Below are 23,989 nucleotides of genomic sequence, written 5' to 3'. Positions count from 1 at the left end.
TTTTGTAACCTAAACCTTATTACAAAATAAGTAATCTTTACTGTTCCTTGACTTAGCTGCCATTCATTAAATGATTGCAGTTAAACAAGCCAAACATTTGTGAACTAGTTTTCCTGGCTGCAGCACGTTTCTACATCGGCTTAATTAATATTTTGTGAAATATTTAATGCTGATCATTGTTTCAGTATTTGATATTAAAATGTTTTGGTTTAACCCTGGTTAGTACTTACATTGCCAGTTAATAGAAGTGATGTTTTCTGTTCTCAAAACAGTGGCTTACAAGAAAGCAAAATGCTGAGTTTAGTGTGCTTTTGGAGAAATCACAGACTCTTTAATTTTCTGTATAGTAAAGCATATTTTTCTATGCTGCTTTGCTTTCTATAACCAGATTTATCTCCCTTTGGCCACAGCCAGTGATAAGGGATGATGGGAGCTGGGGAACAGTGACAATTGGGGGGGGGGGCTTCATGTTTTGCCTGCCAATGAGTTTTTAAAGAAGTTTAATTCATAGGCATCTCAAGTATGCAGGGGTCTGTATAAGCTCTTGCATACAGAATGACCCATTTACTTCAGGAGAAAACCTTTTTGGGGTCTTTCCATTGAAAAGAACAGGAGGTATATTGTGCTTCAAAGTCTCTCTGCTTTACACACTTTTGGCATATCTCTAATGAACTTGCAGGTAGTCCAAAAATACCTGTGCTTCTCTCTCCATGATTGACACTCAGTTTCCTAGGTTCTTCTTTCATTTATTGACCCGTATAAAGCTTAACTGACATTTATCTGAGCTATGCTGACAATTCCAAATGGGTCCATATTTTTCTTTTTCACTTTGCTGCTACATTCGGTTGGCCACTGGTTTTGTTGCATAGTTACAACTGCAGAGTCCACCACCACTTCCTCAATCTCCAATATATCCTTCAGATTTTTTTTTTTAGAACAGTGGCTTTCTTCTTTGAGAGCCAAAGATAACATGTGAAACAGCCTTTACTTATTTTTATTGTTTGCTTGCTTGGTTCTAAGGTTTCATCATTTATTGGCTTTCTAATGTTTTTGCATGTTTCAGCAGCATCACCCTGAATTTCTTTGTGTGTGTGTATTCCTACCCTATATTTCAGTTAATATGTACCATTAAAAAATGCCAGTACCTTCCATATGCATTTTTTTCCCACATCAAAATTTGATAGGGACAAAGTTAGCCAAGATAATACCTGCTGAAACGAAATCATTAAGAACAACTTGTAGGGTTTTGTTCAAAGAATAAATTCCAAGATTCGTTCAAAGAATAAGCTTTGGGAAGTCTTCTGGCTTCATTTAATGTTGCTTGTCATAGAAAATGACTGGAAGCCACCCACCAACTCTGTGAAAGGGTCATCTATCTTGTGTGTCTTTTTGAAATAAGGTGATTCCACGAGAGACTCACTTTGTGATGTCTGTTTAAACTTGGTTCCATTATTCTGTACAAACAGCAAGAGTACAGACTTTTTATTCCTTGGAGTCTCCACAATATTTTGCAGGTAATGCATAACTGTGACTTAAGGCGCTGAGAGAATGAAGTGGGAAGGGTAGTTCTGTTGCCCAAGAACAAATCCTTGTGCTAACATAACTACTGGTAGTTTGTTGGATCTCTCTCTCATGTCCCTTGTTCCCCACTTTTAAGAGTGAGAGGGAAGAAAAAACAAATACTTCATGTGCCATGAGCAGTCATGGAAACCCACTCTTTATTAGTGAAGGGCTATGCTAGTCTCAAGCCACTTTTTGCAAATGCCTTCACGGGTGTGACAATTAGGGTTCCTTGTGACTGGATCAAAGGGGGTGGGGAGTAACCTGCATGGCTCATAGCAGGATATTTGCAGAATAAGCAATGCCTGCTCCTATGTTGATTGTGTAGCCTACTCTCTACATATTTCATCAGCACTGACCAGATGCACAGAAGCTTTTAAATTTTCTCTGACTGGTGTGGGAGTAGTCATGGAAGGTACATGTAAAGGGATGTTGGAAGGCGCATGTAAATGAATCTCAGAAACTGCCTGGTGCAATATTAATGTGCATGAACTCTGCCATTGAAAAGTAAGGAAATGTAGCTTTTCCAGACGACTAGAGTAGAACAAAATTTGCCTCCTTATTTTAAAATGCATAACCTTATTATGCTTGCCTGAGTGGCTTTTGAGATCACAGTGCGGGAAATAATGAACCACAAACAAGTACGTTGACTTTTAGTATTAAGAAGCAGCCATTAGTGCAATAACAAGTCAGGCTTCTCTAAAAGGCTTGGCAAGAGGATTAAAACAAGTTACAGTTGTATTATTTCTGACTGGCATAGCTGCTGTCTTTACAGGAAAAAGGAACAAAGCCATATTGGGTATAATGATGACGGGGGTATAATGACTGATGAATGACAAGCACAACAAAAATAAATTAAAACACAGGGGAAAAAAATAACACTCATTGGAAGACCCCCTCCTATCCATTATAGTGACACAAAATCATTAATGGGAATAATCTAATGTAGCGCAAGCATTTTCTTCTAGAAACTGAGTGAGGGGTTCAGCTAAAAAGAGATGCGATGATTATTATTTTTAAATCACTAGGATGAATTTTTGGTACCTTCTCTGGAAAAAATCAAATGAATGGGGCTGTAGTTGATGCAGTAAAGCGTATGGTGAAATGTGAACACACTGGTTTATATCTAGAATTGTGCTCAGCAAATGGAACGTTCTTGGGTCTCTGCTCCCCTATGGCCCTAAAATTTTGTTCCAAGGGATTGGGAGCCCTTTGCCAAAGGAATATGGAGCATGGCGTGGGGGGGGGGCCTACTACAGTAAGGAAGAGAAATCAGCAAAACCCTTCCATCCTCCTCTGCTTCCAAGTCCTGTAGAAGGAGGTTTCCCATTCATAGAAGGGCACCTTTTGATCCAACTCGCTCAGTAGTGGCTGCTGCTGGGGCAGGGCCACAGAATCACCCTGTCCACCTTGGTATTGCTACAGATTACTCAAATGGCATTGGGAAAGGGTGGCAGCGAGGGGTGTAGCCTTCCTCTTTGAACTTGATACTTAGAAGGTATGGTCAACGAGGTGGCTCTGGTTGTTCAGGGTTTACTTTCCTGTGTCTTGTGAGCGTTTTCAAAGATGCAGAGTCCAAGTCTTTTTAAAGCAGGAGAGGAATGGGAAGTCAGTGCAGGCACCAGAGTGTCAATGCAACAGGATATTGGCAACCTATACTTAATGTAATGTTTGCTGCCATGTTCTGTAGCTTCTGCGCCATCACTAAAGGTAGTCCCAGAAGACCCCAGTGGGTAGTCTAGGCTCAAGGCAAGGAAGGCATTCATTGGGCTCTCCCTGGAACTTGCTCAGAAGGTTTGCAGTCTTCTTCCAAAATATAGGAGTTGGTAAGAGAGAGTGAAGTCCATGCCAGTCCTGTAGCCTGGAATTCCAAGCACAGCTGCATAGCCAAGGCTATTTACAGCTGCAATTTTGAGATAATGGAAAAGGCTTGAACACCTTGTATTCTAGTCCATTCCCTCATGATAGATCGGGTCTGGGTTCAATATCAGTTGCATCTAGTCTCATCATGGCCAAACACTGTGAGCAGCAAGGTTACACAGTACCTGAATTAGATGCTGCGAGGAAGACATGCCAAATTTATTGTCAGATCTTGCCTATTGATGACTTATTCATATAGAACCTGAAGCAGGGGTAAAATAGAACTGTGTAAGATCCCAGGGGAGATGATGAACAATTTGCCTGCCATATATGTCTGTCTGACCTTTATGCCGGAAACGAGCAGCATTGTTCTGGAGCAGATCCACAAATCTCAGTCAATCTTCAATACATCGTGATAAATGGCGCTGACGATCTAATGAGATCAATGGTGCGCAATTACCCTATCAATCTCTAGGCAAAGTCTTGTCAACTAAGGCTGTAAGAGTGCCATAATTGGGTCAAAAGTCAGATTGGAGTGAGGGTCCAGAAAATAAATAGCCCTGTGGAGCTGGAAGAGAGCCACTGCTGTCCTCAGTGTTTTTCAGTCCTCCAAAAACCTGACTATGGCATCTACATCCAGGATATAGTTGTTGCTTTTTTAAAGAGGAGCAAAGTATCTGCAAATAGGCTTCTGAGTTTCCTTGGATGTGGCATTTAATGCATATAGCCACTAAATGACCCTCTCTCCCAGCTGCCTCTTACTAGCATGGATAGGCATAAGGTCAGCTTGCAAGTATTGCCCACAAGGCTCCAAGTACATTGTTAGCTTTAGGGGCAACGACTGTTTGAAACCAATTCAAATGAGCAGGAAAAGATTGAGCTTCAGGCTCTTAACTCTAAATTTGAAGCGGCAGTCCTGAGGTCAATCCGAATACAACCCATTTTGTTTGCAAAGTGAAACACAAACAGAGTGTCCAGATGGAGGTAATAGTTCTTGCAGTCCTTTAAACTGGTAGTTTTAGATATTTGTAGAAATAATGTTTGATTCAACAAAGCATTTTCATTAATTTGATTCAGTGGCAAAAATCCCTCCAGGGCAGAATTGAGGCATAATGTTAGGATGTTCTAAATGCCAAAAACCACAAGAGCTATGAAAAAAATCCCCCCCAAAAAGATTTGAGTTATGTCTCACCTGGTGATAGGACATCGCCCAAAATTAGGCAGAGGGTTTTCCTATTTTGGGTGATTTGCCTCTTCCCAGCAGACTCCAGCATTCTTGTCCCGCATTGTGCAGAAGTCAGCCCTTGGCCAAATCCTGCAGAGAGAGGCTGCCAGAAGTTGCAGGCAGCAAGTAAACCTATCTTAGAATGGAATGGAATCGGTTTGCTTGCAGCTAGTTACCTTACACAAGTTAGATTCTCCGTATAAGAAAATAAAACTGGGCTGCAGCCAAGATGGTGGTTTGTTCTTGCTCTCGATGAAGGGTGAGATTATAAATAACAGTGTCGGAAGATAAAATGAATGCAGCCAAATGAAATACCCTGTTCTCTAAATATGACTTCAGAGCTCCATCTAGGGGAGAGAAGGCAGGATTGAAATGACTCCCACCTCTTCAGAAAGCGATTCAAATTCAATTTGTTACTGCAGAATTAGGCTGCATACACTAAATAAACTTAAGGCACCCCCTCCAAAGAATTCTGGGAACTGTTGCGTGTTAAGCGTGCTGGGAATTGTACCTTTGTTATGGGTAAATTGTAGATCCCAGAATTTTTTATTTTTTGGGGGGGGGGGAGGGAATGCTTCAAATATATGGTGGTTATGGAGCCCACAGGTTGTCCCATCCCTGTCCTAAATATTATGAAGACATCGAGGGGAATGAGGCAAAACGTGAAAATGAGTCAGAGCTGGTCACTGTGGTGTATTGGATACAGTCCTGCTCATAATTATTTAATCTTTCCACGTGACCTCTCTTAGGCCTGCCTACAAATGTGATGGGAAGGGAGTGCGTGTGCGTGCGTGCGTGCACGCGCGTATGTGTGGAGAGCAAGAGAGAGAGCTAACACACTCATCCACACTGATCCCTCTTGAGTCTTTTGAACGTTGCATTTTAATGCCTGAATAGGGCTCTTATGCACAACTTCAGCTGCAAAAGCAGAAACTCTTAAATATACATTTCAAGACAAATTGAAGCAGACTACGCAAACATTTTTCAAATTGGCATATCCATAAATGATTCAACCTGAGCGTTCTGTGATCTAGAGTGCACTGGGAAGGCTGGCTCTAGGAAGTCCGTCCAGGAGCTGGATTTTATGGAGCAGAAAGCCTACCAGTGGAGGCCTCCTTGCTGCAAATGTGGAACTCATAGCCACCAGCACTTTGAAAGCAGAAAGGGCAAAAAAGATGCGTTCAGCGGGGCAGTGGGTGAGGGGAAGTTTTGGATTTGCCTTTGGAACAGAACTGGCACACACATTTTCTTTCCAACTGGGCATAACTGAAAGGATTTTTTTATGGCAGAAAAATGGGAGGGAGCAGTTTAAGGAGAAAACACATCCACCCTACCTTCCACTCAGCTAGCATAATTCCAACAAAACTTTGGATTTTGAACTTTGCCTACTGCCACTCCTTCCCCTAAGATTGCTCCGTTAAAGGCAATAGAGTGTTGCATACTTTAAAATCTTCATACCAGCTTTCCTTCCACCTTTTTATTTTTGGCTAGGTCTTAGAATTTAAGCTCTTAGAAATTTGCTATATTCAAAGTTATGAAGGGGTGTGTATGGACTAATAATAATAATAATAACCCAGCTCTCAATAAGTTAGCTAGTGACCTCTGATCAATTTAAAAGAGAGAGTGCCACCAAAGCAGAGTTACCATGGTGATGAATTCACATGGATTTTCGTAGATCTGCCTACATTTACAAAAATCAAACCAAATTGCTGTTCTGAAATTGGCTTCCCTTGATGATTCACACTGGACTGGACAAAGAACATGTTCATGTTGTGACTGAAAGAAAATGGCGTTCGGGATCCAGGAAGAAGCTTTACAAATCCTTTTTCGTAATCCAGGCTGTGTGACTTCGCTTAGAGTTGCTTTCTAGTCAAGAACCTTTCCTGGCAGGGCTTCAAAGCACTACAGTAGGAGTGCAAGTAAAAGTGAATTTATGATGCATGGTGATGACTTTAATGGGTCTGGAGCTAAGGTCCAGCTATAGACAGGATCTCTTATCACCTAACTTTTTTTGACAGAAAGCTTCTGATTCTCAGTGACCGAGGCAGCCATAAACCCCATTTATCATTGACATCTGACATGTTGCCTGTGGTCTTCTCCAGAAAACAGGGGCATAGCCATAGGTTATTTATAATGTATATGTGAGTGGAAAGAATTATCCCACTACACTTTGAAGCACTGCATTCTTTCTCCAGAGAACAATAGCTAATGTGGCAAGCTTTCTAGTTTTCCTTCATGGCTGCTCAGTTGTATGTCTATTTTGGCACCTCATTCCTCAATGCTAGAGGAGTATTGGTCCTTTCCACCAAGGATGGATGATGGACTGCTGCGAGCCCCCTGCCCCCCACAAATGTGGGGAAGCGCAAGTCTGGTACTTTATTCACAGCAGAAGCAATTATGACATCTGTTGGAGGAGTTTTAACTGGGGGTGGGGTGAGGACAGATCTGTCCTGGCACAGGATCCTTTGCTAAGATAGGCTAGGCTCAGTGACTAGCCCAAAGTCACCCAGTGATACACTCCCCATAGGTGATCAGCGATGTGGACCCAGTTCTCCCCAGCTGAAGTCCAATGTGTGAACCACTCCACCATCCTTGCCAGCTCACTTTTTGTTATTGTTATTAGACAATATATTGGGTATTGCACTACTACTGCTGCTCTTTAGAAGTTATTCTACAAGAAACAAGACAGTTGCCTGCCATTTTTGAGCTCTCGTTATGTGAGTGGCCATGGGGCTATGTCGTCATGAACTCCTGCACGCCAGACTTTTACCACTGCACCACTGGGTAAATGTCTTCTCAAACCCCAAATCACTGGTTTTCACGTTAATTCTCTGTGCAAAATGAGTGTTCAAATGGCCTGCCTCACAGTTTCATTTTGAAGATGAATGTTGTGAGGGTTGTAAAGGACTCTTCCGGCTAAAGGAGCTAGACATATAATAAGTGAATGCTGTACTTTAATTTACTTATTGTTCTGACAGAGTTATCAATTTCAGGATGAAAGCTGAGGAATTACAACAAATATACTTGTTATGTTGTTATTGACAAACATAGACACTGCCTGAGTGTGTTTCAATTGCCTTTTCTCCTGTAAATTTAGGCAGTGCATCAGAATGTAAGAATTGCTTTTCCTCAGTCTGAATGAGGAAGATAAAAACATCCCATACAGAGCAATGTTCGTTTCCAGCAGTGTCCAGTCAGATGCCTGTGTATCCTCACAGACCAGGCAGAATTGGAATAGCTACCCACCAGGAACGGATTATTGTATGAAAGAATGGTTGGCTCAGTCCTCATTCTGAAAACAAAGTCCTGGGCTGGGATACACTTAAAATTAGACCAAGCCACCCAGAGTATATGTGTATCCTGCTTTCTAAGCTACTGTCTTGCACTTGGCCCCAACAGGTGGACATTTTTTGGGGGAGGGGGTTAAGGAAAAACCCCAAAGTTGTTCCCACAAGCTTCATGTTTGCCCACTACCAGAGACATTATGGGAAATTAAAACAACAGCTATTAAACACCTAAGCCAATCAAAGCACCGCTGTCCTCTGTAACTAGATAAAGCAACCAGGGCTCACCCATATATATAAGAAAGCGTCCACCAGAAAATATTGGGAAGGTATCCAATGCTAGTCCTACTTAGAGTAGATCCATCGCAGTTACTGGACATGACTAACTTAAAGTGATTAATTTCAATGAATCTACTCTGGGTAGATAGAACTTAGTGACAACACACTTTGCTGGCTTTGAAGCATCATGAAATGTACACTCTTGCAGTTTCTCCTGATGCATAGGATTCATCCCAACTGGAGGCAGGGCAGTAACATGCACACACATGTGCCATCCACATCCAGGAAAACCAGTTCCTGACATTCAGCCACATTCCCATTCTCTTAAGAAGTCCCAAATCCATCACGCTCCAGCTATATTTATGCACCATTCATGTGTGAAGTGGGAAGGGGGCTGCCAACACCACATTCCTGGGCTAACTCTAGCTGGGGTGCCATGCAGCTGTGTGGGTATCCTGAGCATGCGGATCTCCCTGCTTGTGAAGAGAAGCTCACATGTAAGGGGTTCCTCCATAGCTGACTGAGTATGCACAGCACAGGATGATGCTAGCCCTGGAACAGGTGCACGTGTGTGGCCCCCACCTCTTGTTTCAAATTGAGTACACTACACATGAGCAACACGTGGACATAGGGCTTCAATCATCAGGCCAAGAGACAGAACTCTGGGTAGATGAAGTCAATGATATCCAGTGACAAGAAGGTAAACCTTGCCCCTCATCTCTGACATGGTAGTGGTCTTCTCCACAATGTGCTGACTTAGTTAACGTTGGGAGTTTTCTTTACGATGACTTTCTCTGACCACGTTCCGCATTCTGAAGTAGCAAAACCCCAAATCTCATTCTTGTTTAAGGTGTAGAACTGCTGTCATTTGGCTTCTCTCAGCTTAAAAGGCAGGGAATGAATAAATACAAATATGTGAGCTCCCAGCAAGCCCATGGATGAATTCAAACAGTCCCTTTGAATTTTAGAGCATACACTGGCTTTCCCCACTCGTGGGGGCAACAAATGCTAATTTCCAGGCTGGTACTAATTAGCTATTATCATAAATTCCCATAATGATGGCCCAAGAGTGTGCTTTCATTTTGGAACAACCCTTTTGACCTCAATATAGAGATATGCCCTATCGCTATATTCAGTTGTAAATTAACATGCTGCAGCAACAGGTCAATTCAATTTTGGGATGAGATTTCAAGATCCTTTAGGAACACATGTCTAAAAAAAAAGAAAAAGAAAGAATTGGTCTAAGTGTAACTTCCAGGGGATGTTATCTATCCCCTCTCTTTGTGTGAGAAAGCAGAATTTCTGTTCATTAGTGATGTTAATTGTGCAGTCATTGATGTAAACCCTATTTTAATGTCTGGAATAAAATAGAGTTTCTCCTTCTCTCTCTGATGGCCTCCAACTTAGATGGCTTTAAAAGAGGGTCAGACAAATTTAGGGAGGAGATATCTATGGATAGCAACCAGCCATGATGGCTATGCTCTGCCTTCACAGTTGGAGGCAGCAATACTTCTGAGTAACAGTTACTGGAAGCTATAGAAAGGGAGAGTGCTTGAATCCTGCTTGCACGTTTCTCAAGGGTATCCGGATGAACAGGATGATGATGCTTGTGTGTGTGTGTGTGTGTGTGCATTTTCTTCTGGACTCAAAACCGAAGTCGCTTTGAAAATAAGCTACTAGCTGTGGGATTGGGAGACAAGCCAGGGATTTTTCTCTGAGGTATTTGTCCACAGAACAGGAAAGACATTGTCGGCAAACACAATTCTACTAAAGTTGCTGCAGGTATTAGGCAATTTCTTAAAATATTATTGATTTCCCTTGTGAATTATTCCTTGCAGCCTTACACTGAGAGAGCTATACATTTAAGTCCGGTGCCAAGTTGCAAGGGAATATTTCTGATACCAGTGTTTCCTACACCTTATCACTGATTGATCTAAATTTTCAGTTGATACCACAGACAGCAATTACAGGGTAATTTCCTCCAGGCAAACTGCCATCTCAGACATGAAAACACTATCTGAAGAAGTGTGCATGCACACGAAAGCTCATACCAAGAACAAACTCAGTTGGTCTCTAAGGTGCTACTGGAAAGAATTTCCTATTTTGTATGAAAACACTACACATGGATTAATGTTTGACTCTCTCACTAATACTGCTATTGCCTAGGTAGAAGACAACTCCCTCCTCCCTGACAAACAGTAGCATGCAGCCACTTTTTTTTGGTTTTCGTTACCATCTTTCTTAAACTCAGAAATAGCAACCACCCCATTCCTCCTCTCTTAGGGGAAAATCCAGCCATGCAAAATGTGCCCATTATATACTGTAATGTTTGAGACTTTGTCCCAGATTAAAATTTGTGCTCACAGCATTCTAGTTAGCTCTCTGCTCAGTGGACTAAAGTAGTATTTCTTTGCTTACTATTAACAAGAGTGAAGCTGCAGAACACGTTCTAAATATTCTTTTTTACTTGGTAGGGGATGGGGTGCATGCTGAGAGATACGCACAGAGACATACACCCCTCAAGTGGTTGAAAATATTGATCTTTATAACATTGCTTTGCTAGATTCATATCGTTTGTCATCACCACCACCCTGCTTGAGTTAGATATTTACTGGAAGAAAACTATTCTTGGGTGAGTTATTGTGGTTGCTCTTCCAAGGAAAATAAAGGAGAGTTATATCTCTTCAGTAATGACACTCTGTTATTCTTTTTCCTTACAGGAAAGCAAAACTTCCGCAATAAATGGGAAGAGGGTGATGAGTTTTGTACTGAGATCTGCCATCTTTGAGAATGTGGGTACTGCTAACATTCTTCCCAGGGTAGGCCTGGCTGAGCTGCCTCAAAACTGTCACATCTCACTTTGCATCATACTTGGGCAGCCCACTGACTTCATTTGGTAGAACTCTGGCTTCTTTTTTCTACCCCCAGGGCTGGCCCAATACATTTTGCTGCCTGAAATGGAGTAGCCCATGACACACTCCCTTTACAAGCCAAGTACCCAAGGCCGGTCAAGTTATTTTCTGACACCTGCGGCAGAAAATGCCACAAGTCCTTCTCTCCTTCCCTGGCAGTAAAAAAACAAAACAGAAAATAGTACTGTATTACATTAAATAACTAACAATTTACTGCCCTTTTATGACACTCAAAACTGCCTGCCTGAGGCAAGTGACTCACTCTGCCTAATAGCAGGACTGGGCTAGTTTATTCCCTCGGGAATAAACATCCATCATCCCTAGCCATCAGGACCAGTGGTCAGGGTTGATGGGAACTGCAGCCCAACAACATCTGGAGACCCAAAGTTGAGAAAGGCTGCCTTTGGGCACTTGAAGCAAATTTGTAATCTGAAGATCTGTAAACATTCTAATCTCATATTATACCAGTGTTCCCCCTAATACTTTTAACTACATTGTTGCAGCTGTTCACAAGAGCACAGTTTCTTTTTACTACCATTTTCTTAAAAAAAAAATGAAAGAAATACCTGAAGGGAAAATATATGGTTCTAAATTATCCTGAGAGATGAGAGAGACATAAGAGATAAAACATGTTGTGAGGGAATTAATAGTACACCTCACCAATCATGATATTTTTATACTCTTTCTTCATTGGGATAGATTACCGGAAATCGTAGGTTAAAGAGTGCATGGTCTGAACATGCATGACACAGTAACTTTGCAGAAGCTGAGGTTTAACAACCAATCCCTCTTCCCAGGGAACTCTGAGGCTCTCTGAGGGAAATGAGAGGCCTACTAAACAACTCTCAGCACTGCCTCTCCTGGGATTCTTTGAAGGAAGCCATGGCATAGTTGTCAACCTTCCCTTTTTTTGCGGGAAATTCCCCTATCAGTACTATAGTATAGTACTGACAGGGGAATTTCCCGCAAAAAAAAAGGGAAAGTTGACAGCTATGAGCCATGGCTGTTAAAGTGCTATGATGCTGCTTTAAATGCATAATGCAGATAAGGCCCAAGCAAGGTTTAACTATAAAGAACCATCTAGAAGGACAGCAGGAGCCATCAAGCTGTTGATCAACAGTTATCAGCAGATTGAGCAAGCACATCAGTCACCTGGCGTCTTCCCAACTGTGGTGAGAGATACTGTGTTTCTATTTAAATTATAGTAATTACTTCTAAATTTGTACCTATACATATAAGTTACCATATGCAAATTGGTGCCTTGGGTTTTTTTGGGGGGGTAACACAGATCTTCTTTTTTTAGGCAATGCATAACTGGCCACCCTACTGACTAGGCCTTTACCGCACCTTGGTAGCAGTTCTGCTATTGGAGCCACCAGCTTCCCTCTACCCTGAGCAAGGGGTGTGTGTGGCAATTTTCTCTGATTCCTCCTTCCTGCTATTAACGAAAAGGCTTCTCAGGAGGGTTAGGTGACTCTATAGGACAGTGTGGGAAGGTGCAAACAAATGAGTATAAGGGGGAACCACTGGAAATTGCCCCCTCCTTGTTCCTCCAGTGGAAGAGTCTGTTGGATAAAAGCCCCTTCTGCGAACATAAGGAGGTCCTTCTGCCATTGAAGTCGCACTCTGAACTTAACCCAGTAAGATTAGGCTCATAAAATGGTTTTTATTAGTTGCTGATAGGGTATTCATTCAGGCTGCTTTAGGAATGTCAGAGAATTCTAATGGAAACGGGACTGGAAATTACCGGTGTGCACTTAATTGCACCAGGTCCAAAACAGTGAATTGAATCAGTGTTCACTGTTATTGATGTTTTCAGACCTCAAATGATACATTGATGATCCCCAACCCGCTCCAATTTGCATTGTGCTTCCTTTATAGTGAACTTAATGGCTTTTCCATTGAAGCGAATGTTGCGGGATAACGTAACAAAAAAACACCATAATTTTGCAATTAATTATTTAAAATTTTGCCGCAGTGGACAGCAAGATGAAAAATGTAGTTTTTGTAGGAAGGCAAACAGCAGCAAAAAATAAAAATGCTGCGTATGATGAACAAGGGTGGGAATGGAAATCTTCCTTCAAAAGCATTGTGAGTCTATGTAGGCAGCAAGATGAGGAGGTAAAGTGCGCTGAAGTTTTAGAATCAGGTGAGAGGCACATTTCTTCTACTGCTGCCCTATATTAAAAACTCTCTGCCATGAGAAAGGCAACACAGTGTGGAGCAGTATGGGCTTGAAGTTTCAGTGGTCAGTTTTCCAGGGGCTCAACATGCAGAGCGATATTACATAGGCAAGCATTAGAAATGGCCATTTGTCGTCAACAGACTGAAACGGTACTCTCTACTTTGCCAACTCTGGATTCAGCTCCCCTCCTTCTGCTGAATATGTCTATCTTTATTGGGTGATCTTGTGAACATGCTCAACTGACACACTTTCTACTACTCGATGAATAGCACTTAAACATTCTCTTCTGTTTTTTAGGCCCTGAAGTGTTGTTTTGTGGGTTCATTTTGCTGTGCCTGGCAGTTATTTTTACAAGATAGTTACGTTTGCAAAAGGTTTGGGGATACTTTGGTGTACTATAGAAAGGAATCATACATTTTTGATGAGGCATGGGCCTTGGGACATTTGCATTTCTGTGTGGCCTTGAGCAAAGTCTTCCTCTTCCGTATATCCATTCTCATCTGCATAATAAGATAAAACCCCTCCTTTCTCCTACATCCTCTGTCCTGTCTACTTGCAGCCACTCCACACATCCCAGATCTTGCATGCAAGCTTGTATAAACGGTTTCTGTGTAATCCCTCTTCAGAAGATATGTCTGCCAGAACACAATAAGGAGTATAGTACTGTATTATGCATGCAGAGGAGCCCCTCCTCTCCTGGTGCATTGCAAATAACTGCAAGGGAGGAGCTTTCATATACACACAAAGGCTTCCATATGACTTGAAAACCTGCACGGCTGGAGTCAGGGCTCGCCCAAGGCATTCTGGTACCTGAGGCTAACCACAAAATGGCACCTCCCACTATCCCTACAAGGGAAGAAGGAGTGAGTGAAGATCTACATCAGAAACAAGGGGGGTGGGGAATAAAGATTACATCAGGAACAAGGACGGGAGGAGGCCAGCAGCACCTCCTATTTGCCAAGAAACCGGTGTAGAGGAGGCATTGTGGGGGCAGATCCGGCCTCTGAGGAGTGTGCCGCTGCTGTTGCTGCCACTACAACAGCAGCAGAGGGCATTGCATTCCTTGGAGGGCATGATCTACTGCCCCTGTTGCCTCATGGGTTCTAAGTCACATGAAATTCGAATGTGCAAAGGCCTCCTCCAATCATTGCAGACACCTACACCTACTCGATACTGCTGTTTGGAACAGCCTTTCATTAGTAGGCAAAAATCTTGCGGCACAAATAACAATTGAATTCACACAAATAAATGCATGTCATGACTTGACTTGCAACAGGAATAAAGTCTGGATGAGAGACACTTAGGACAAAGGGGAAACACATGTTGTCTAATGTATTCTTAGAATTGAAACCAATAGGTTCTCTGTGACTGGGCATGGATGGATGAGCAAATGGGACAAAGGTATTATCATTCCAGCTGGGACTAGTTCAGTTGCGATCTTCTGTGTGCAAAGTCAATGTGCCATGAGATGTAGACGTCATATACACACCCATGTCCATCCCATGCACTCCGTAAGAACAAATTTGGAAGCTGGGCCTGCATGCTCTCATATATGTGTGTAAATATTTTGAGATCTGCTATGCAGCGTTATAAAGCCAAACCCTTTTTCTGCACTGAGTTGTGTGATATATTTTCAGCAGTTCTGGGTATATTTGTATCCATTTACCTGGCTGTCTTTTTGGAAAAAGCAAGGCAATTGCCTAGAAACTTGGAAAAATGTTAGACATGGCAGCCAACCCATTCAAAGAAGCTTTTCCTCCTGCACCTAAACATTAATATTTTGCTCCGGGCTATGGGAGTACCAAAAAGGCATTGGGAAAATTCAGGTCAATGTGTTATTTGTGCAGTTCAGTCAATGATTTTACTCAAACCTGAGCTGACTGGTGTAGCCAAGTGGAAGAAATGCAGTAAAGCAACACATTAGATCTTCAGCGGGGTTTGCCAGTTCACATTGGAGGCCGCCAATGCACTCCTGTGTAGCTTTTGGAGAGGAAAGTGACTTCTTTCATGTGCATCACAATCTGATGTATGCTGGCTTACTCAGAGGGAAGGCCCACTGTGTTCCATGGGATTCACTCCCTAGGAACAGTATTTAGGATTGCACAGAAGCTTTTGTTAGTGCAAAATCTGTGTCTGTTAGTTATATAAACATTGGCTATGCTCCTAATGCATGCAGTATTCTAATGAATGGCAGCTACGGTATGTGCTTTAGTATGAGTAAAAAAAAACCCAAAACAAACTAACTGCTGTGTTGGTTTTATTTATGAAAAGAGAGCCCTTTCCTACCTGCAGATGGTTATGCATGTAGTTGATTGCAGACTGTAGTGATTACATAAATGCAGATCTGAACATACAATTAGGTTATCTTGATGAAGGAAAGTTTTGTGAAAAATTCAAACAGTGTTGTAATAATTTGTGATACTATCAAAATTTGTGTGTAATTCTGAAAGCTGCTCGGAATGACAGAAAACTAAATATAATTTTCATATATTATAAATTATGCCCACATTCACTTAAGTAGCACTGGCCAAGGGTTTTTCTAAATCTCTGCCCCATCCTCTGAGCATATTCACTGTTTGATTAATCCTATGAAACTTGCTTTGAAAAAGTGCTCTTAGTCATGGATATATTGCCCTGAAACCAGGTGTGCACAGAAAAGTTGCAACTATGCAAGGATGAAGGGAGAAATACCTGAAATTCTGTTAAAAGCCAAAATTCCTTTCTGAACTGAGCCCTGGCACTGAATGCAGGCTCTGGTTAGGGTCTACCTAAGCAAGACATGACCACATTGAGTTCTGGATGAATAACCATCTAAAGGTGCAGGTACTGCAAGGCAAGGACTAGGAATACACCCTGCTAATTAAGAGATGGCTGAGAAAGTCAATGCAGCATGCATTTTAATACAAACCTACCAAGTTTACACTTCTCAAACAAAAAAAATGAAATGTGGCCATTTTCCAAAATCTGTGTTTTCCTATTTTTTGGGTATAATAAAAACATACAGAATGTGTATATTAGACAAAACAACTTGCAAAAACATGTCTCTTAGGTGAAATTGCATACAAAAATATGTAGGTTAGGAGAAACATGCATGAAAATGAATTGCCATGTTGGCTTTTTTTCTTTCTTTAAGTGCAAACTGATGCAGAAAGAGGCTCTCAGAATGATAACACAATACACAGCTGGATGGAGATAGTATTTTCTTTGTCCTTCCTGCCCAGTCTTTCTCCTCATCTACTTGGGCAAATAATAGAATGATCTGCTTGGACACACAATGGAATGAAGTCAGACATAACATCTTAGTAGTGGTGGATGTGGCTTCAGGTCTCAAATTACAAGAAAGCCAGAGGAGTACTAGTTCATTACCTTTTTCTGTACTGGCCATTTTATCTACTGCCTTTAGGAGACTTTGGTGGCGGCGGCCATGTTTTGGTAAAAGTTCATGTGAATTACATTAAAGGGCACTCAATGTCACAGCTCTCCCCCTCCACCAATAATTCAAGCACTGGGTAGCATGGTAGGATTTTTTGGGGGGCGGGGAGGCGTGCGTTCAAAGCAGTAACAGCTTGTGTGGTAGGGCAGAGGTGCCTACATGACACTTCCTGTGTCCTGGGGGCAAGCAGCGCAGCAGTAAGGTTGGGGCTATGTGGTCACCAGTCTGGTGCTGCAAGCATGCCTGCACATCCCTTGACCTCACCTGCACCCTGCCCTGACCCAGCTCTATCCAGGTACGCTGTGGCAACGCCAATGCTGGGGAGGCAGCTCCTCAGCTCTATCCCACCATCACATGGGCTGTTTGTGGTCCAGAGGCAAATTTCAGGGGGTGGGGATCTGGTTTGAACCAGACAGTGAGGGATGCAAATTGGCAAGTATTGTCTTGGTTGTGAAAACACTCTAATACAGGTGCAACTGGGGTGCAAATATGTACAGTTATTTTTTTGGCAAAGGGTGTTTAAGGAATATAACATAAATCACTGGGTTAAAGCTGACTGAAAGTCCAGAGGTAGCATTGTTATCAATTTACGATGGGGTGGAAGGTTCGCAGGCTATGAAGGGCTTGCCGACAAATTTACTGACAACTGCACAAATTATCATAGCTAAGAAGTGATAGGGGCAAGCAGAATATAAAAATGGAAGAATGGTATAAAGAGATGTGGGATATAGCTATTAATGATAAATTAACAGGTGCCATTAAGTTAAGATGGGGAATATGCAGGGGAAATGATTTTGAGGAGATATGGAAGGTGTTTGTAGAATTTGTACTGTTAAAATGGAAAGGGGTCAAACCATCGCAAGAGGTGTTGAAATTATGGGAGGTTGGATAGTTACAATGGAATGGTCTCAGTGGTGGGGTGCACATTGTTATTCTTCTTTATGATTATTACTTTGTCAAAAGAAAAAGAAAAAGGCTAGAGTAAAATGTGTACAGCAAAAAAGAAAAAGAAAAGAAAAGTGCAACTAGGTGTATTTATCTGTGTTTACTTTTTATGTGCTCTTGTGGGTAGCTATCCAAATGGCAAAACGAGTGTGTGTTTTCTAAATAATAATAATAATAATAATTCTCAAAAACGGTTTTAACTTGTTATCTTACTAAAACCTTAAGTAAAAGTGTGGTTGTCTGGGAGATATCTGGTCCGAGGTGTTATTAATCCCATGCTTACATCCCATACTACTATACCCAGTATAGGGAGTAGATTGGACCAACTAAAATCCAGAGGATTAAAGGGTTGTTTAAATGGAGGCAGCCAGAGATAAATAGTAGCATCAATGCAGTTAACTAGAAAGAGTTGTTGATGTGGTTGGATGGCTTGCCTCGTTCCCTTCTCATGGTGCAAATTACAACCTGTGCTGCCACATACGCCTGGCCCCTTCTTGTAATGTGGCAGAAGATCCCACGCACATCTCTCTAGATGATGTGAAAGATACTTATCGTATTGAATTTTTCAAACATACTCATAAAATGATGAAAAGATTTGAGAGTCAAAATACCAATCAAAGAATAAAGCTGTGGGTAGCAAACAAATATCGGCACATGGTTGGCAGACATTTATCTAAGCAATGCAGTGAAATGAATGCCCTTTTAATAATGTTACATTTTGTTCTTTTCACACGCTCACTTATGACAGGAGCTCAACATGCTCTTCTTTCAAGGTCGCTATAGTCTGAGATGGTTTTGTGTCCTTGTATTCAAAAGCATCCTATTTCTACCACCACCCCTTGACAATTCACCAGAAGTAACTGCTTGGAACAGATTTGTGTATGAATGCACCTAAAATGCTATTTCATCAACCAAGAAATCCATGATTATTTAAATGATTTTGGGAGAGGGATGGAGGGGGGTGGTGTAATTTAATAAAGTATAATAGGGCCCAGATCAGTTCCGTATTGTTTAATAAGGAAACATCAATTGGAAGTTCCATTTCTATCCCTATAATATTTCAACCCATACTAGCATTCTTGTTGGTACAGGATATGTGATGCAATAAATTATATATTTCTTGGCTGAAAGACTGGATCCTATTAGAAGATCAAGAATTACTAGAAGTAGAAGGTTTTAGGAATGTAGGAGGATGGCATTCATATCTATTAGAGGAAAAGAAAGGAAATAGTAAGAATTTTAGAGATCATATATTTAAAAAATCATTATTTAATATTTGGGTGGAGTATAAAAATTTATTGGAGACCAAATTTCCGTGGTGGGCATCGCCAATAGAAATGACATCAATTAACAGCAGGAGTAAGGAAGGAAGATGGCTAACATACAGAGATTTGCTAATGAAAGAGAATGATCAATTTGTATTAAAACCATACCATCTAATTAAATGCCATTGTGATAGCTGGTTGCAATATTATCAAATTCAAAGTCTATTTCGGAAGCACAAGGAACTAGGAATTAGAGAAGAGAAGTCTAAATTACAAGAGTTATTGATTGAGAATTCTAATAAGATATTAGGAAAAATCTATAAATTTTTATTAGAATGGGATTTAAAAGAGGAAGAGGTTAAAAGTGTTTGGATAAAATGGGCACAGGATTTTGGAAGAACAATTTATAGAATCCAGTGGGATAGGTTGTGGAAGGTAAACATGAAATTCACTGCTTGCATGGGAATTAGAGAAAATATGATGAAGCTAGTATACAGGTGGCATTTGACACCAGAAAAACTAGCAAAAATCTATAAAAACAATTCGGATAAATGTTGGAAATGTCAGGAGAAGGTAGGTAGTTATTTCCACTGTTGGTGGAAATGTATTAAGGTTGCTAAATTCTGGAGCGAGGTGTATGACAAAATGAAAAAAATGTTGAAGGTGACGTTTGAGAAAAAGCCAGAAGCCTTCCTTTTAAGCTTGATCCCTGAGAATATCCCGGAAGATGGGAGAAATGTATTTCTATATGCATGTGCAGCGGCGAGGATGTTGATTGCTCAAAATTGGAAAGGGGAGAAGATCCCAACAATTGAGGATTGGCAGATTAAATTAGTAGAATATATGAATTTAGCAAAGATAACAGCAGCAATTAGAAATGTCCCAAAACAAAAAATCAAAAGTGAGTGGAAATATGTGGAGGATTACTTGATTAAAGAAGGTATGAAAACAAAATTGGTGATTTGTCTAGAATGAGACACATAAGGGAATATATAGATGGATAGTATATTATATGACAGATTGATGCATTTGCTGGATGGTGGTATTGTATTGTATGGTGAGGAAAAGTAAGAAATGTTACAACGTAGAGGGAAACGATATACAAATGACGGGGAGTCATTGTTTTTAATTTTTTTTTCATTGTTTTTTCGTTTTTTTGGGGGGGGTATTGGTTATCCTTTTTGTGATTGTGTTTGTATTGTATGATTTGCATTTTCTTTGTTGTATATTTGTGTGTGAATGTATTCTTTTAAAATATTTTGAAATAAAGATATTTAAAAAATTTTTTTTATATATTTCTTATACCCCCCCAGCCCCCAATTCTAGGAAGAACCCATATGACCTTCTTTTCTTCTATGTATTTGTATATCTCCATTGCTCCGTCACTTCAGCCGACAATCTGATTACTGCTGCAGTTGTTATTTATTTTCTTAGCATTCAAGGCACCGTTAACAAAACATCACCATAGCACTGTACCCAGAGAAGGGTACCCTCAGAGAGAGGCCCTCTGAAAGGTAGTTCCTTCCCTGGATGAAGTTTATCTCGTCCATCCCAGAAAACACAACCTCCTAGCAATACAAAGCAGCAGCAGAAAGAAGAGCAATGCCAGAAGGCACTCTAGCAGCCAGCTCAAATACAGCCTGACTGGTAAAACAGCAGGAGAGAACAATTTAAAATTGACCACCAGATAGACTCTGCTCAGCACTTAAGAGATAACGAAGAAGATCTCGAGCAAATATTCCCTTGGAAGACAGTTCACAGTTGTATGTGCTGTGATCAAGAAGTTGCTTTCTGTTTCCAACAGCTTTGAAGACCACACCTCTATGGTATTTGTCCAATTTCTCCCCTTTTTTTGGTTGAGAAAGTGACTCTGTATTAGATTTGCACTGATAAGAGTATATCTCAGTTTTTAATTTAAATGGTACAGAGTACTGAGCCAATGGGACAGAATATTAAGCTTGCATAAAGGTGATGTATTAACTTTTTAATCAAAATCCATCCTCATATTCACCACACCCAAATTATAGAAGATTTAGTGATTTGAATTTCATTTTACTGTTGTTTTTTAAAAAAATCTGAAATTTTAATGATGTATGAATCATTAACATGCAGTATGGAGTGTTAGGTTAACCTGGCTTTTAAAAGCAAGCAGTAAGTTTCAAAGACTAAGAGAGGCTCTCTCTCTCTTCAATTTGAAAGGCTTATAAATAGCAGAGCTTCGCTCCTGTTGGTTCAATCATGAATCTGAAATTGAGCTTCAGTCTCCTGGACTTGTTGATACATATATCAAAGCAGGACTTGGAGGTAAAAGTTTATGGCTGAAGTCAAGCTCTGTTAATTGCTACTCAATGAGCTGAATCCCAAGTACCCTGCAGTCTCCTTTAATATATGGGCAACAGTGATTAATAAATAGCAATCTAGACCTAGAAGCAAATGAAGGGATTTTTTTTTTTAAAAAAAAAGTCAGGTGAAGCATGTGGGGATGCGAGATGATGGGCCTGGTTATACGGAAATGATATGTACATTTGGGTTAATTGGACAACTCTTTGCATGAGACTTTTTTCATTTCCCTGTATTTGGGCCAACCCAAAGCATTGCCATCTATCGCAAGGTGACCAAGGCAATTTATTGGCTAAACCACTGAGCAATACAGAAATTGTGTTACCGTGTGTCAATAGATAGATAGGTACAGTAGCAGTAACTTTTAAACTCAGTTCTCAGTCTCCTTCCTTCTAATGCCCTCCCCACTCACCCACCCCGCAATCTGAGTTTTTCTTTGTGTGTTACTCAAAGTAGAAGTGGCCTACTGACTTGCAGTGAATTTATGAGCACAGTTCAAGTTTTTTTTTGCTATTTCAAAGCCTTACATGGCAGGTAGGTGTGCTTCACCAGGGAGGGCCGGGGATGCCCAAGGAGGTTTTTTTTTATTAGAGCAGAGCCAAAAATAAAAATAAAAACCAGAATGCTTTTTTGCCAGAGAAAATTTCTTAATGTGTTTCTTTTTCTCACTCCCTGGGATGTGGGGGGCAGGGAACCACATTGCAGAGTGTTCTCCATCAGTTTTGTGGTGTTTGGGCCTTTCGTTTTTCATAGGAGGGAACAATGTGTGCATGCTTGTGTGTGTGTGTGTGTGTGTGTGTGTGTGTGTGTGTGTGTGTTTAATAATCATCATATTCTTTCTCTACCCTTTAGACTCCAAAGACCAGCAGCCACTTGCCAAAAAGGAAGCACACACTATAGGTAAGCTTATTAAGAGGGCTTCTTGATCACCAAACCCTGAAATGCAAACCCTTTATTATTTATCTGGTTAGATTAAAACTACAGAATGGATTCTTTTAACCCCCATCCTGGCAGGAGGGAGGTTTCCTGCAGGTCCAGGTTCTTGCAATATCAAGTGGTTATCAATGCTCATTAAGTATCTGCCATTAGCTAAGAAGCTCTTCAGAAGCTCAGACAGGTGAGCCACCTCTTTAGCTTACAACAGAACAGCATGGATGGCTATGACACTTCAGTCAGAGGTGTGTGTGTGTGTGTGTGTGTGTGTGTATCTCTGAGTGAGATGACTGTAACACTTTGCCAAAATCAAATTTGTAGAGAGAGACTATCTAAAACACAGTTTATCCAGACACCCTTCCCCCACCGTTTTTTCCTTTCCAGTTGGATAAAAATTGGTTTGGGAAAGTAACCAGGAGCTTTAAAAGCACAGGAGTCTACCTGTCTAATATGATTTTTGCACAGATTTCCCTTAACTTCCTTAATTTGGAGATAGACAACTAAAAAACGTTTAATTTTGTTGTGAACAGAGGATCTCTGCTTTGAAGATTTCAGCTGGGGACTGTTCCTAGCAACTAATCTTGTTAATTTAACCCCTCAATTAAAAAACAAAAAACATCAGGAGTAAAAAAAAAAGTAGCTTAATGCAAATTCTGTTCAGGTTGGGAAGATGTACACTTTGCCTAAAGGTGGTCAGTTTTCTCCAGGTGTGCTCCAAACCTTAAATTCAGGGCTTCTAAAGATGATTGTGGGTTAAGAAAGTGTCATATGAAAGAAAAGGCAAGCCAGAGGGTTTTAGGCTGCAGTGCTAACCTCACTTACCTTGGAGTAAATCTCACTGAATTCAGTAGGATTTACTTCTGAGTAGGCACGTCAGTTACAACATAGGTACTTATACATGCAGCTGCCGTTGCATGTTATTAAGAAGTTCCTGATTGCGCAGAATGTGGCAGCTCATCTCCTGATATGTGCAAGGAGGAAATATAATTCAGCCCCTGTTTGCTTTCAGTGCTGGTTTTGATCTGTAAAGTCACATATGGGGATAAATTATTATAACACATGAGCCAGTGTGAGCTGCTGAATCATTTTTTCAATTGCCTGCTGTGCCTCCCTCATATTCGTTGGTGGAATTGGTAAGGAGAGCCTGCAGGATCAGGCCAATAGCCCCTCTAGTCCAATGTCTTGTTCTCACAATGGCCACCCTATGGGATGCCTCTGGAAGGCGCACAAGCAGAACCCGAGCACAGGAGCCCTTTATCCTCCTGCAGTTTTCAGCAACTGGTATTCAGAAATATTGCTGTGTCTGACCATGGAGTCAGAATAGTCATCGTGACTAGTAGCCATGGATAGGCCTTATCTTCCATGAATTTGTCCAATCAACCATCTGAGTTGGTGGTCCTCCTCACTACCTCCTGTAGGAGTGCGTTCCATAGTTTAACTTTGTGCTGTGTGAAAAAGTACTTTGCATATTGAATATTCCAACATTTAGCTTCATTGGGTGTCCATAAGTTCTAGGGTTCTGAGAGACAGAAATGCATTTCTCTATCCACTTCTTCCATGCTGTGCAGAGTTTTATAAACTTCTATCATGTCACCTCTTGCTTGTCTTTTCTCTAAACTACAAAGTCTGAAATGCTACAACCTTCTCTGATAGCGAACTTGGATATAGGAGAGCTTCCCCACACCTACCTCATCCCAGTTGTGGTCCTTACATTGTGCAATCACTCTTCCAGACAGATATGACACGTTTTGCACACTTTTAGGAACCC

Source organism: Lacerta agilis, chromosome 3 (genome assembly GCF_009819535.1).
Source record: "Lacerta agilis isolate rLacAgi1 chromosome 3, rLacAgi1.pri, whole genome shotgun sequence".
Taxonomy (NCBI): Eukaryota; Metazoa; Chordata; class Lepidosauria; order Squamata; family Lacertidae; genus Lacerta; species Lacerta agilis.
This window is presented reverse-complemented; position numbering follows the sequence as displayed.